At 40.4% G+C, this 15,504-nt stretch overlaps 1 pseudogene across 1 annotated transcript; it reads right to left on the bottom strand.

The window, feature by feature from the left end:
- Positions 1–6,336: 6,336 nt before the first annotated feature.
- LOC145157411 (uncharacterized) lies at positions 6,337–8,257 on the bottom strand (annotated as a pseudogene). Its single transcript, XR_013737188.1, has 2 exons — positions 7,228–8,257; positions 6,337–7,106 (listed from the first exon to the last, which is right to left on the bottom strand). The product of XR_013737188.1 is annotated as an uncharacterized LOC145157411 (transcript).
- Positions 8,258–15,504: the final 7,247 nt, after the last annotated feature.

Raw genomic sequence — 15,504 nt, 5'->3', positions numbered from 1 at the left:
AAGGTTGGGCATTTTGGCAGAGATTGTACCGCCCCTACTCCTGCGGTACAGATGACAGACCTGATTTGCTTCCATTGCAATCAGAGGGGCCATAAAAAGGCCAACTGCCCGAGATTGTCAGCAGCGTCAACAGCGGCGCCAGCAGTGGCACCGGTCTCAACGACAGTGCGGGTTGCAGATGGCCGGAAGGCCAAGACAGAGGCTCCAGTGGTGCGGAGCCGAGCATTTCAGTTGACAGCCGAGGAGGCACGCGTTGCACCTGATGTAGTGACGGGTATGGTTCCTTTCTTATGCTTTTATGATATGGCGCTGTGATCTTGATATGTTATGTATGTGCACTGTTTAGGATCGTTCCATGTGAACGGTATCCCAGTTCAGGTATTGTTTGATTCGGGTGCCACGCGATCATTTGTCTCTCTTGCGCTTAGCAAGAAGTTTCCTGAGTCTTCGGGCATGCTGGATTGCCCTCTAGAGGTCGAGATTGCGGACGACCGGTCGGTACGAGCGTCGGAGGTTTACCGAGATTGCGTCCTACAACTGTTTGAGGAGCGTTATCTGGTAGATCTGGTTCCCATACCTTTGCGGGGGAACAAGGTTATTATCGGTATGGATTGGTTGAGCCCCAACAGGGCAGTGATTGACTGTGCGCAGCAGTTGGTGCGGATCAGGACCCCAAGTGGGGGAGAGCTGGTAATTCAGGGCGAGAGGCCACTGCGAGGACCAACTTTATGTTCAGCAGCGAGAGCTAGGCGTTACCTCCAGCAGGGTTGTGCAGGTTATGTCGCCTATGTTATGGATACCCGGGAGGCGGGTAGGGCGACGGTGGGCGATGCGCCCGTGGTGCGAGAGTTCGCGGACGTATTCCCCGAGGAGCTACCTGGGATACCTCGGGAGCAACAGGTGGAGTTCAGGATCGACCTAGTCCCTGGTGCGGCTCCGATAGCCAAGGCACCGTATCGGTTGGCTCCTCCTGAGATGCAGGAGTTGTCTACACAGCTGCAGGAGCTGTTAGACAGGGGATTCATTAGACCGAGTAGTTCTCCCTGGGGAGCCCCGATTCTGTTCGTGAAGAAAAAGGACGGGTCGCATCGGATGTGTATAGACTATAGGGAGCTAAATAAGGTAACGGTGAAGAACCGTTACCCACTCCCGAGGATTGATGACCTCTTTGACCAGCTACAGGGAGCGTCTTGGTTCTCTAAGATTGATTTGCGTTCAGGGTATCATCAGATTAGGGTCAGAGAGGAGGATGTATAGAAGACGGCGTTTCAGACGCGTTATGGCCACTATGAGTTTGTGGTGATGCCTTTCGGGCTCACCAACGCTCCTGCCGCGTTCATGGATCTCATGAACTGCGTGTGTAGACCGATGTTAGACCGGTCTGTGATAGTGTTTATCGATGATATCTTGGTTTACTCCAAGACGCGAGAGAAGCATGAGGAGCATCTGCGAGAGGTTCTGGAGACTTTGAGGAGGGAGAGCTTGTATGCTAAGTTCTCCAAGTGCGAGTTCTGGTTGCGCGAGGTGCAGTTTCTTGGGCACCTTGTCAACCAGAACGGGATTTCGGTAGATCTGGCCAAAGTGGAGGCCGTGATGAGATGGGAGGTTCCGAGGTCTCCATCTGAGATTCGGAGTTTCCTGGGATTAGCCGGCTACTATCGGAGATTCATCCAGGATTTCTCCAAGATAGCCTTACCCCTGACCAGGCTAACGAGGAAGGTCGTGGTCTTTCGTTGGGGGCCTGAGCAGCAAGCTGCATTCGAGACACTGAGACAGAGATTGTGCGAGGCGCCAATCTTAGCCCTGCCCGAGGGCATGGAGGATCTCGTCGTGTACTGTGATGCGTCCATCTCGGGCTTGGACGCAGTATTGATGCAGAGAGGGCATGTTATTGCTTACGCTTCGAGGCAGCTGAAGCCTCACGATGCAAACTACCCGACGCACGATTTGGAGCTGGGGGCTGTTGTGTTCGCCCTCAATATTTGGCGTCATTACCTCTATGGGGCTCGTTGTACGATTTACACGGACCACAAGAGCCTGAGGTATCTCATGGACCAGCCAAATTTGAACATGAGGCAGCGTCGGTGGCTTGATGTGGTAAAGGATTATGATTGTGAGATCCTCTACCACCCGGGGAAGGCCAATGTGGTGGCCGACGCGCTTAGCTGCAAGACAGCACCGATCAGGGATATCTGTCTGAGGATGACAGTGGTGACTCCGCTGTTGGAGCGGATTCGGGAGGCCCAACAGGAGGCCATGAAGGAGGAACATCGGAAGAGCGAGCGGATTGTGGGGCAGGTTTCCTCCTTCGACTATGATAGCCGAGGGTTATTGACTCTTCACCATAGGGTGTGGGTCCCTTATCATGGAGGCGTGCGTCAGATCCTGATGGAGGAGGCACACAAATCCAGATTTTCTATCCATCCCGGAGCGACGAAGATGTATAGAGATCTTCGTCTCGATTATTGGTGGCCCTGCATGAAGCGGGACGTAGCATGGTACGTGGAGCGGTGCTTGACCTACAGGAAGGTCAAGGCCGAGCACCAAAGGCCACACGGCAAGATGCAGCCGTTGGATATCCCGTTGTGGAAATGGGAGGATATTACGATGGATTTTATCACAAAGCTTCCCAGGACCGCGCGAGGGGTGGATTCGATTTGGGTTATCGTCGATCGATTGACCAAGAGCGCTCATTTTATTCCGATTCCGGAGAGTATCTCGGCCGAGAAGTTGGCCGACATCTATATCCGGGAGGTGGTGTCGCGGCACGGGGTGCCAGTTTCAGTGATTTCCGACAGGGATGTACGGTTCACTTCCAGGTTTTGGAAGAAGTTTCATGACGAGCTGGGTACTCGTCTGCATTTCAGCACCGCTTTTCACCCGCAGACGGATGGTCAGAGCGAGCGGACCATCCAGACGCTAGAGGATATGCTGCGGGCATGTGTTTTAGACTTCAGAGGTAGCTGGGATACCTACCTTCCGTTGGCGGAGTTCTCGTATAATAATAGCTATCATGCGAGTATCGATCGACCTCCCTTCGAGATGTTGTACGGGAGGAAGTGCAGGACCCCGATATGCTGGGGCGAGGTTGGCCAGAGGGTCATGGGGAGCACTGATGTAGTGCTCAAGACGACCGAACGGATCCAACAGGTCAGGAGTAGGCTTCAGACCGCTCAGAGTCGGCAGAAAAGTTATGCCAACAAGCGCCGATCGGACCTAGAGTTTCAGGTCGGGGATATGGTTCTCCTGAAGGTGTCACCATGGAAGGGCGTCATCCGATTCAGGAAGCGGGGCAAGTTGGGTCCCAGGTATATTGGACCCTTCAGGGTTATAGCCCGGGTGGGCAAGGTGGCTTATAGGTTGGATCTGCCAGCCGAACTCAGTCAGATCCACATCACTTTCCACGTCTCTCAGCTGCGGAAGTGCCTGGTGGACGACTCAACAGTAGTACCCTTAGAGGATATTCAGGTCGATGACAGCCTGAATTACATTGAGCGACCTGTAGCAATCCTTGACCGGAAGTCGAAGGATCTGAGGAACAAGAGGGTTGAGCTGGTAAAGGTGCAATGGCAGCACCGGAAGGGCTCAGAATGGACTTGGGAGCCGGTGGATGAGATGATGGAGCATTACCTAGAGCTGTTCCAGGATCGAGCAGCAGACTTCGAGGACGAAGTCTAAAATAAGTGGGAGAGATTTGTAGCACCTGGTTCTTGGTATGTATTTTTATTTAAGTATTTTTGCATTTTTGGCCTTGGACTCGGCGAGTTGAAGGACCAACTCGCCGAGTAAAAGCGGGATGAGGCGCGAGATTTAAGTGATGGACTCGTCGAGTCGGATCCCGGACTCGACGAGTAGACTCTGACTGGACAAAAACCCTAATCTGAGGGTTTGCACCCTATTTAAACAATGTTATGTCGGCCACAACGTCCCTTATGCTCCCAGAACACCTCTCATTGAAACCCTAGCCGTTATTGAAGCAATCTAAGCCTTGTTGGTGGATTTTGGTGCTTGTGGTCTTAAGAAGGAAGGAGAAAGGCTTGAGGAAGCAAGTAAAGACCAAGGAAACCCGAGTTTGTGCACCTTCTACAGTTCATTGAAGGTAAAAAGTTGTAACCTTGCTCTTTCATTTGTTAGATCCCTTTTTGGGGAGACTTAGGGCTTTTATAAGCCACTTTTGATGGCCAACCATGATTGCAAACATGGTTGGGGGTTAGAGCTTCGGAATCACGTCATTAAAGGAGTCACAAGGCAGTTGGGGACTACTTTTGCACCCATGAAAAACCCCATGCATCTTAAGAGCTTGTTTTATGTCTTTTTGAGCTCAAAGCCCCATGCAAGCACGTAAAGTTTGTAACTTTACGTGCTGGATCGATTATAGAAGCTTGGGTCTATCTTTTGATCAAAGGTTGTACATCAGAATTCAAGGATTTAGAGTGTGGACATGACTGACTCGGCGAGTCCGTTCTTGGACTCGACGAGTCCGAGGCTTTGAGCCTCATATCTGTTGAGAGTCAAAGGAACCCAGTTGAGTGTTAGAAGGGTTGTAATCGGACAGGAAGAGTTACCCAATGTATTGGACGTGATTTTAGACCTGGAGTTCATGGGACTCGACGAGTGCTAGAACAGACTCGGCGAGTCCAAGGCAATCTTCTTAAGGATGAAGATGAACTCGACGAGTTGTTCATCAACTCGGCGAGTCGAGGACAGAACTTGTTCATCAGATGAAGGTGAACTCGATGAGTTGTTCATCAACTCGGCGAGCCGGATGAGTTTCATGCGATGTTGATGTGAGGGAGGAACTCGTCGAGTTGACGGCCCAACTCGACAAGTCGGGTCGTGGATAAGTACGAGTAAAGGGTGAGGGACTCGGCGAGTTGATGGCCCAACTCGGCGAGTCGGGTCAACTTGAAGTTGACTTTGACTAGACTTGGACTGACCCTGTTTAGGGTTGTACTGGCTGTGTGTTGACTTGAAGGTCGTCGTGTAGGGATAGAGGAGTCGAGGGGAGTCGACTTGTGCGCTGAGGATAATTCAAACACTGCACGACATCGACGTGAGTTACCTTCCAGTAGGGGTGGGTCTAAGGCCACAATGCCGGCCCACCAAAGATGAGTATTTGTAAGATGATTGTCTTTGTGATAATTATTTTGGTTTGGTTATGTGCTTTGGTCACGAGTATTATCTGCATGATATGTTACGTGTATAGTAGGGATTAGGATCCCTGACAGCGGCCCTTAGGGCCGTGGGGTAGGTCAGTACCCGGATATGCCTGACTGTATGATTGTACCTTGCTGTTGTATGCTAGTGGTAGGGGGTGGAATAGTCCCCAGTTACCGGTTGAAAGATACCGATGACAGTTACCGGTTGAAAGATACCGATGACAGTTACCGGTTGAAAGATACCGATGATGGTTACCGGTAGAAAGATACCGATGACGATTACCGGTTGAAAGATACCGATGTTGGTTACCGGTTGAAAGATACCGATGATGATTACCGGTTGAGAGATACTGATGATATTGTATGGTATGTGGTATGATGGGGGAACTCACTAAGCTTTGTGCTTACGGTTTCGGTTTTGGTTTCAGGTACCTCTTCGTCTAAGGGGAAGGAGCCGGCGGCGTAGCATCGCATCACACACACACATATGGTTTCCGCATGGAGTTTTCTGGGATTGTACTCTGATATGTTATTATTCTATGGCTTGGGTTTTCAGACATGATACATTGTTGTATGAGATGATGTGTTTTCGCAGTATTTTCTTATGAATGTTTTTATGTGTTGGTTAATTAAAAAGAAATTTTTTGGACCTGAAAATTGGGATGTTACAACATCGGTTTCAAGAGTTTCATCAACCGTTTTGCGGTCTACTTCATCTACATCACAATCATCACAATCAACAATCCATTCTTGAGCGGAGAGAGAATGATTTGATAATAGCACTTCCATGTTTCTATCTTTTCTCTTTTTGTTTTTCTCCATTAAGTTAGCATTGAATTGAACATAAACAAGATTGTTCAATTTGCTTGTCTCCAATCTATTTCGTTTCTTTGTATGTACCTACAAATTTAAACACAACAAAGAGTTTAAACATGCTTAATATTTAAATTTTATAAAATATAAATTTAATGCTTTATATTACTAACCCCTTCAAACGTGCTCCAATTCCTTTCACAACTCGATGAACTACTAGTTAAAGAAAGAATCCTCATTGCAATCTTTGTCAAATGAGGAGTTGTGTCACCAAATAGTCCCCACCAACTAGCTATGATTTTGAAACAAAAACACATTATTAATCGATAAATATCAAAATTTTATAAAATAGATAAATAGATAACTAAAAGGAAAACGAATTACCCGGATCAAAGTCGGCATCATTCACCTTACAGTGTTTAATTGCAAGATCGGAACCAAATCTATCAACCTTTTTCTTGTACTTTGGCAAGTCAATAGTTACGACTTGCCTTTGCATCTCTAAATCTCCAAGAAATAATGTATCAAAAAAATCAAGAACCGCATCCATTACATCGGGATCAAATTGGAGTTGTGCATCATTATAATGGTAATACGGATTCAAAAGATAAGATGTCAAATGTAAAGTTGAATCTAGTCGACCTTTCATCTTTGTGTTTATGATATCTATAATAGGCTTGTAGTGTTTCTCGTTACCACCCAAAGATTTGATAATTTCTTCTTTTGCAACTTTAATCTCCCCGTAAACAAAACCCATTGAGGGCTTCCAATCCGCATCAACCATTCGAAGGACTTTCACCAAAGGAGAGAACACTTTTAAACATTGTGTCACACCGGACCAAAATTGGACACGTGTCACCGTTTTATATGAGGCAATCCCTTTAGGCTTACCGGAAAATTTACATTCCTCCCATTCGTTGCTAGAGAACATATGTCTTAGTTGCTCCTTTTTTTCGGACAAACTTTGTAATGTTAGAAAGGCGGAAGCAAATCTCGTGACTCCCGGTCGGATAATTTCCCTTTTGTTGGTGTAACTTCTCATCATCGCCAAGGTTTTGTGGTGAGCGTAAATGAATATGGTTAGTTTCTTTGCTTGATCTAGGATTTTCTTAAACCTTGGGAGTGCTCCGATACCTTGAAAAATAAACATGATTAAATAACAAATTATAATATATAATTAAACATTTTAAAACTACATAAAGTACTAAACAAATAAAATAATAAATACAATAAATAAATAAAATAATGTAAATACCTTCAAGCATGAGGTTAATGGTATGTGTTGCACATGATGTCCAAAAAATAGATGATCTTTTCTCTTTTAGCAACTTCGCTGCCCCCATGTTATTTGTAGCATTATCGGTCACAACTTGAACTACATTCTCGGGACCAACTTGTTGAATACAATATTCCACATACTCATATATGTGTTGGCTTGTATGTGCTTCACCGGAACATTCTTTTGAAGATAAAAAAACGGTACCCATCTTCGAATTAACACATAAATTCATAATGCTTCTCCTCTTTCGATCGGACCAAGCATCCGTCATAATCGAGCATCCATCCTCTTTCCATTCTTTTTCGTTTTTTTTCAACAAATTTTTTTGTTCTTTCAACTTCAAGCTTTAGAAGTGGGTCACTCAAAGCATATCTAGTAGGACATGGAAGCCCGGTTCCAAATTGGCCAATAACCTCCACCATCATTTTGAAGCTATCCCTTTCAAAGGCATGAAAAGGAATTGCACTCTCATATGCCCACCTACTAATAAATTTATGGACCGCTAATATTCTTTCTTTCCGGACAATATTGTTAAGATCAATATTTTTTCCCTTTCCCGCCTTCACAACTTCTTCGGGGTTTATTATGTTTGCGAAGTTATCCATGGGGCCTATAACATTTGGAGCCTTCGACCCCAAAGAATTTTCTACTTCATCCACGCTATCATGCAATTCTTGTCTCGCCTCTACCCTTAAGTCTTCAATATGAACTTTTTTAGCTTTCTTTTTCAACTTCCCTTCGTTAAGATAATTTACACATTTCAATTGATCATCTTTTGTAGACTTTGGACATGAAGATACATTCCCCGTCACATGAGCAATATGTTGTTTCATCCTATAAATCCCCCCACCAAACACTTTTCCACACAAGGTACATTTCAATCTATCCATGTTGCTTTTATCCGGGATGACACCATATTCCCAACCAACATCATCTGAATTACGTTTATGTGCACCAGTGGCGGTTGATCCAACAGATGTAGTAGATGCATTAGATGTCATTGATTGTCAACTGTTATAAAAAAAATACATTAACACATTTATTCAAGTTATGATAATCTCTAAATCAACATCTCTAAATCAATTTATGATAATCTATAACGCTGTATGAAACATTGAAACTATAAATCTTATTCATATATCACCATTTACTCCTACTAAGCTTTAATACAGAGTTTAAAATAACATATTTATTCAAGTTTTGGGAGTAATATGAAGTAAGACCAGGATTTTTAACATATTTATGAACATCTCTGTAAACAAGTTCTGTAAACAGTAAACTCAATCATATTTCCAAACTCGTTGCTAAAGATTTGTTAGCACAAAGAAACTATTCTGTAAACTCAATCTCAGCTCTATTGAAGCAACAGGTAAACTCAATCGTATTAACAGGTTCGATTTGAGAACGGACTTGCGTCTTCAATGTTTAACATAAAAAATCGAGTTTGTGAACAGACTTGCGTCTTCACTGTGAAGCAACAGGTTCGAGTATATACTTCATCACCAGTTCATCACAAATCAGTTGATTAACAACTTAAATTGACGAACAATAGGCTAAATCGAAATTTGACAGCATAAATCAAGTTTGAAACACTAACCTGTGTAGATTAGGCGGACTGCCGTCGGAACAAGGAAGACAAATGCGGCTCTAACAACGACTCTAACAGCCACGATGGCGAAGTTCACAGATTTCGGCTGTAAGGACGATGGCGAGGGCGAGCTTCCACTTCTCCGATTTCAATTTTGAGTCGAGAGAGAAACCATAGAAAACTTGTTCACAGGGATGGGAACGAGTGAAGTGGGAATGAGCGAAGGTGAGAACGAACCCTAGCAAAAAGTTTTCAGTTTTTACAATTTTGCCCTTAATCTTTTTTGAAAATCCGTTGACCGAAGTTGACCAATAAACCGCCTAGCTCCGATTACCTCCGATTATATCCGATTAGCTCCGAGTTTGACCGTCGTTGACCAGCCCCGATTACCTTGAGCGATTACACATAAACGTGGTCGGTTGCAGTCCGCCTAGCGCCTAGGCGCCGATTAATCGGCCGCCTAGGCCGATTTTTACAACACTGATATATATATATATCTATATATATATATATATATATATATATATATATATATATATATATATATATAGGTTCAAATGTTTCTAGCAACTATTGTGTTCCTAAATGCACCAATCACAATTTAGCAAATAATTAAATAATTAATTAAATCAAAAAGGGTATTTCTGGTTTTTTGCACTTACAATTAAGGAAACAAAATAAATATATGTTGACCTAATATCTCTTATTTATAACCATCGCAACTACTCAATTCTATTCCATGCGTGTATGATCTGTACTCAAAACCCTAGGCGAGTGCTCCAATCATGAATTTGTTGATATCACTAGGTCGCGGCTGGTGAAGATCGAAGAAAGCTTGGCGAATCAACTTGAAGAGGTCGCTCTGTCCGATAAATCTTCCTGAAGCCTTTGGGAAGCTTCGTATGTTGGTTTCTCTTAAGATATCGTCGAATCAACTTCAGGTTAGTCTAATAATTTCATGTTGTTGTTTATGCTGCTGTACGAGGGATATGTGTTTGATAAATGATAATCATTAACATTGCCATCATCTTCAACTGCTCCCGATTTTGAATTGAAAATCATAAACAAGCGCAGGGAACCATTTAGGTTATTTCTCCTTCTGCCTTTCTCTTGGCTTGATTAAAATAATGGAGTTGGAAATCCATGTCAATGGTGATGGTGAAATTAGCAAATTTCAGGAAAGAATTCGTTTATGTAAGTCCTTTATACCTCTCTCTCCTTTTGCAATTTTGATTCTTATGATTAGATAATTACCACAAATTTTTGATTATGGGTGTATCTGACATCAATTCTGCCGGAATGGAAGATCAAGTTTTAATTTTGTCATAATGGAATCTCGATTTATGACATGAAATCTCAAATTACTCGTTAGTATTTAAAGGTATACACTTTTTATTGTAAATTTAGTCACATTCATGTATTTATTAATTACATATGTTGTATGTTTCATCAAATGGAGTATAAAGATATGAGCATCCGATTTTGCCCGCCAATTGTCTGCTAAAATGCTTGAATCAAATATTTTAGCCAATTTTTTTTTGTAATCTTTGAACTATAATATCTCTCTAATACCAGCTTGGAATGATTTGAAATTTTTTTATGCATGTTCCCCTTTGTGTTAGCTACAAGTTAGGTTCTGAAGTCATTTTAATTGGATTAATATTGGCTGAGTTACAGTCATTCAAACATTGGATGTTATAGCTATATTTTTAACACTTCTACTTTGTTCAGAATTTTTTTGTGATCTTTGAACTGTCATATCTCCCACATTCTTGCTTGTAATTAGATTAAGTCGATTATTTGGATCAAGTGACTCGGGGAATACTTGATCAAGTGACTCGAGTATTACATTCTGTTAGAATAAACTAAAAGTATTTAATGTCTAACACATTCTATTATAATTTATAGTTTTATTCTTTTAGAATATACTAAAAGTTTTAATATTTTAAAGTTGATTATGTTTTCTTTGTGGATATAGATTTTGAAGAGGCTGCAATTGATATGGAAAAAGAAGAAAACATGAAGAACGAGAGTATTCTAGCAGAATGTATAAAGTGTTTCTTAACAATAATATTCTTTCAGAATGGATTAGTGTTTTTGTTAGATTTTGATGTTTTTATTTTTATTTTTTTAACCATTCATAGTTTTAATCTTTAAGAATAAATGTAAGTCTTATTGTTTACGAATTAATGTAATTAGTGATTCTTAAAAAATAAAATCTGTATTCTTTAGAAAAAGTTATTCTTGATAATATGTTGTATAATTCTTTAAACATTTTAATTATAAAAACTATATTGAATGAACCATATTCTGCAAGAATAAAATCGAAAATATGTTTACTAGTTTATGTTTGACTCTCTGTCATTCTGATAGAATAAAATCGGTTAGTATTAGAAATTATAATAGAATTAAATTTGAATTAATTTAAAAAATTCAGATTTAAAAAAAGGAAATTAATTATCCCTTAAAATCCGAAAATTTCCTTTTTTAATATAGGTCAATTGACCAAAACACCCTTCTGCTGAAATTTGTGTGATTATATGGTACATTTACCCTATTGTAATATTGTAGACCCTCAGATCATGATCATTGATTTTATTCATCCATTGGTCTAGAATTGTGCTTACGGGCACACAATAGATATAAGAAACAAAATAACCTAGCCCTATATATATATATATATATATATATATATATATATATATATATATATATATATATATATATATATATATATATATGTCACACCCCCAAACCAAGGATGGCGGAAACGTTCGGGGGTGGAGGACTTCATGTAAAGTATCACAACAACGAGTATAATAGTGCTCAAAGTAAATACAACCATCATAAATATAATTGAAAAGGTTACACCATAGAATAAGTTTACATGTTTCAAAATCAATTACATTATGATGACAAAAATGAATTGTTTGACGATTTATCGTCCCATCCTCAAAATGCTGTTGGTTTTCCTGTTTCACTGATTTCCTGAGAATACAAGTAGTTTTGAAAAGAGTGTCAACAATTAAGTTGGTGAGTTCATAAGAGTTTTGTTTGAGAAAGAAACCGTTTTCCTTGTAAAAGCGATAGAGTATGATTTCCAGAAAATCCAATATTTTCTCAGTTAAGTGTGGAATGAATGCTCCTATGTTATGCGATAACGAACCCTAGAAAGACCCATAGATTCCTTCTATAATCGCCCAACATATATAAGTTATATAAAATTTAAGTTAAATAAACCGTTGAATATAATGGGTCTGCCCTAGGTCCACAACCAAACAAGGAACAGGAGATAAGGCGGGCCCACCAATCCTAAGTCGATTGTGACTAGATTCTTATATAACTCTAGCATATACACTTAGCAATTATAGCTGAAGTCTAACAATTTTAGATGAAATGTAGTTTTAATAGAAATATGTTTCCAAAGAAAATCCAATATTTTCCTTATAAAAGTTATGTAGTCCTAAATCCCAGGACCGAGAATAAACAAGTATTTTTCCATACTTAAAGTAATTCATGCAAGTTTAAATCGACATAAACTCGTTTATTTTAGAAGTAAACCCCTTTTCAAAGTAGAATTTTCCATGTAAACTTGAAAGATTGTTAACTACCTATGTGAGTCGCTATAACCATACTATGACGAGAATATAACATGCACAACGTTTTTCAGACGTTAAGATACTATGACTCTTGTCACCCGCAGACCTGCCGGTCCGGCTGTAGCTAGCAGCGAGGTGTGGGGTGTCAATCCCAATATAGATCTATACACAATTATCACGCTCTCCCTACAAGAGACTCTGGTTATAACTTACAGGAATTGGGATCCCGTACTCGAACGTACGGGGAGAGAATTGCCTCACAACCTAAGTTAACTAGTTTACACATAGTTTGATATTAAAACCTCTTTCATGGAGGAAGTAAAATCACCTTTTATGAATAAATTAGTGATATGAAATCTTTAAACTATTACTATTATAGTTTATCATGTAGTATATAAAAACCCATTTGTTTTGAGAGTAAAACCTTTTTCACGTAGTAAAAATCCATAAACTATGCTTATTGTAGTTTATTATATGTGTTCAAAATGAATGAGTAAACCTTATCATGAATGACTAAATTTCATTTTATGATGATAAACTAACACGAAAATACATTCAATATTTAGAATTTACTATTATACACTTTGCTCAACACAATACAAAGTGTTATGAAAGTTATAGACTGTTAACTAGTTTTTAACCTTTATGCACTGTTTTAGAAAAATCATACGAAGTCGAAAACTGAATCCGTAAATTCTGAGAGTTCAAAAAATGTGTCTAGTTTATTCATAATTTTTATTATGATTTTTAGAAGTCTTTAACTTGTGTTAAAATGTTCATATTCACGGACTGGTCCGAATTCGTTTCTGAAATGATAGACAGTTTTGTAAAAATCACCATAAATCGTAGAAAAATCGTATGGAGATGTACAAGTAGTCATTTTAAAGGTATGAACCTGAACTATTTGCATATTAAACAGTTTTGAAAGATATTAAGTTCAAGATAGTCAAAACAGTCCATGAATAAGACTCAACGTTTCTGATGAAAGCTGTTGTTTGAGTTTAGTTAAGTTTTTGGTGTTTTAACTTGTATTCCCCCCCTAAAACTTGAAGAAAACATGAAAATGTAGGGGTATGAACTCACCTTGAGTGATTTCAGTGGATGGATGATGAAGAAAAGAAGTGTTCAACTCAAGAACACTTAGAAGATTGCTTGAAGATTCGAAGAACTAACACAAATATGATGAAGTTTGTGTAAGCAACCTATGATTTGAATAGAAAGAGGTGGAATAATCATATGAAGGATGATAATACTTACCAAAAGTAGAAGAAAAGCTGGAGAATAGCCTTGAATCTCGAAATTTAGAGAGAGAAAGTGAGAGAGAATGAAGTTTGTTCTTTGGTGGAAAATGAGAGAAAATAGAGGAGAGAGGGGGGTTTTCCAGCCTTGGATCAAGGATGTGGCTGGAAAACGATGGAAAAAGTACAATGAAAGGGCTAGGTATGGTGGAAGGACAAGGGGTTGTACTATGAAGGTATGGGGAGGTTGCTTGTGTCCTTGTCCAAAGGATAAGTCAACACTCCACCTAAATATCTCACCAAATAGATTTTATTCTTAGACAATGATTTTCCTCAAAATATGATTAAAATATGAATATTTAAGGTTTTATATGTCAAAATACGAGTTTGAGTGAAAATCCCACGTTAAAATAATTAAAAACGGGCTTAAAATGGAGTCGTGGTCGAAAACCGGGCAAAGAGGCGAAAATCCGAAATTGGGGCCGAAGGTCGCGAAGGCTCGGTCTTAGCAGCACTAGAACCGAAGGTAAGGTTCGGCTGGTGCATTGGAACCGAGAGTAGAGGGAACCGAAAGTGGAGTAGGAGCCGAAAGTAGCAATCTCGGACCGAAGGTCAAGATCTCGGACCGAAGGTGGCCTCTCGGTCCCTTAGCAAGTTCGGTTCTCAGGAGGTAGTTTCGGTTCTTAGGAGGTTTCGGTTCCTTAAGGGAGGTTCAGCTCCTTGAGAGGGTTCAGCTCCTTAGAAGGGTTCGGCTCCTTAAGAGGTTTCGGCTCCTTAAGGCTGTTTTTCGCGTAGACTTCCGTTTTCGAGCGGTTTTCGACTAAATCGAGGGTCGGGATGCCCCAAGTGATTATAAGAAGTTGAGAGAGATTTCGAGAGAGATTTGGGAGAGATTTGACATACTTGGAGAGATTTGACATACTTGGAGAGATTTGGGAGAGATTTCACATACTTGGAGAGATTTCTCGTACAGAGAGAGATTTGGGAGAGATTTCACATTTTTGGAGAGATTTCTCATGCAGAGAGAGATTTGGGAGAGGTTTCACATTCTTGGAGAGATTTCTCATACAGAGAGAGATTTGGGAGAGATTTCACACACTTAGAGAGATTTCTCGTACAGAGAGAGATTTGGGAGAGATTTCACATTCTTGGAGAGATTTCTCATACAGAGAGAGATTTGGGAGATGTTTCACATTCTTGGAGAGATTTCTCATACAAAGAGAGATTTCTTTTGTGACCTTTTTGAGTGTTTGGCTTCGCAACGCAAGGTTCTTACACTCTGTTAAGCCTTGTTATGAATGTTATACGCTCTCGAGGGGTATGGAATAATGTTTTAGAATTTCCGAACACGTGAAAACTCTAAGTGATACTTTATATTAAGATTGCGAGTAGTACAATAAGAATCATAATGGAAACCCTAATATACAAGGGTTAGATGAGTTGACCGGTTTGACTTGTTGACTTTAGTTGACTTTGACTTGGCCAAAAATTGACGGTTGTCACAATATATACATACACACATACACACACCGATCTTACTTAATTGTTAAAGTATGCTCCTGGACACATGCCTTCGGTAGCTCTAACAGTTCTCTACTATGATGTCAGCTAGGAACACATAATCTGCTAACAAATCAAGACATCCAACAAAGATCCGATGGTCAGTTCTATGTTGCATCATAAACTTTGGTTTGTTATAGACTAATGATTAAATCGTGATTTCTTCCCTGAACAACACCAAATCATTAATTTAAAAGAAATTCGAAACTAACAGATTAAATCGGAACAAATTTAATTTTTTTTGCTATGATTGAAAACCAGAACATGT

Source organism: Lactuca virosa, chromosome 2 (genome assembly GCF_052849685.1).
Source record: "Lactuca virosa cultivar CGN04683 chromosome 2, Lactuca_virosa_CGN04683_v6, whole genome shotgun sequence".
Classification (NCBI taxonomy): Eukaryota; Viridiplantae; Streptophyta; class Magnoliopsida; order Asterales; family Asteraceae; genus Lactuca; species Lactuca virosa.
Note: the sequence above shows the minus strand (reverse complement) of the source record. Positions and strands in the feature narration are given on the sequence as shown.